Source organism: Penaeus monodon, chromosome 20 (assembly GCF_015228065.2).
Source record: "Penaeus monodon isolate SGIC_2016 chromosome 20, NSTDA_Pmon_1, whole genome shotgun sequence".
NCBI classification, from domain to species: domain Eukaryota; kingdom Metazoa; phylum Arthropoda; class Malacostraca; order Decapoda; family Penaeidae; genus Penaeus; species Penaeus monodon.
Window position 1 is genome coordinate 25,373,615 of NC_051405.1, and position 737 is coordinate 25,374,351.

Genomic DNA, 737 nt, shown 5'->3' on the forward strand with positions numbered 1-737 from the left:
CGTTCGAACACTGTGATCTCCCATCGTCCATGATATTGTTTTCCTTTCATTTACCAAAACGCGCGTTCGTCTAACGTGCCCTCCGGGTCTAACAGCATGCACTGGGTTACGGAATCGGATGCATGCAGGATTGTGTTATGGTTCTTTGTTCGAAAGCACTAACGCTCCTTCAACTTACCCTTTCAGTTATGGGATGAACTTTTGATGGGGGGAGCAAGGAAACAGTGGTAGTATTCCTTCATTTCCTCAAGGTGTTCTCATGACCTTGAGTTTACCTTTTTAATTACCAGGGTAACGTTTAGCGTCTCAATTATCTGCCACAGTCCGAATGAGGGATCGGAACCCAGGCGAGGCAGTAGAAGGCGTCTGAGTGTTATGTAATGGAAGTGTATGTGTGGATGTCAGTCTGTGTGTAAAGAAGTTAAATCCATGCAGGATCGACCGAGCGGGCGTGGTAAATTTCCAGCAGTCCTTGTGTTATCTGATTATGGTTAGAGATTGCTTTCCGAGCCTACTTTCATAGTTATGTGCTTCAAAAGTTCTTATGTCCACCTCAAGTTTAAACCTTTTATCTAGGGTTCCGGTAAAGTTATCAAGACTTGTTATTTTCACTGTGCTTAAAATGGCCCAATCTTTAGTGTAGAAAGACTCGTTATATCATCCAAGTTAAATCATAAAACGTTCAAATCCCAAGCTTCATAATTATGTTCTTATTTCCCACAATAAAAGGATTATTA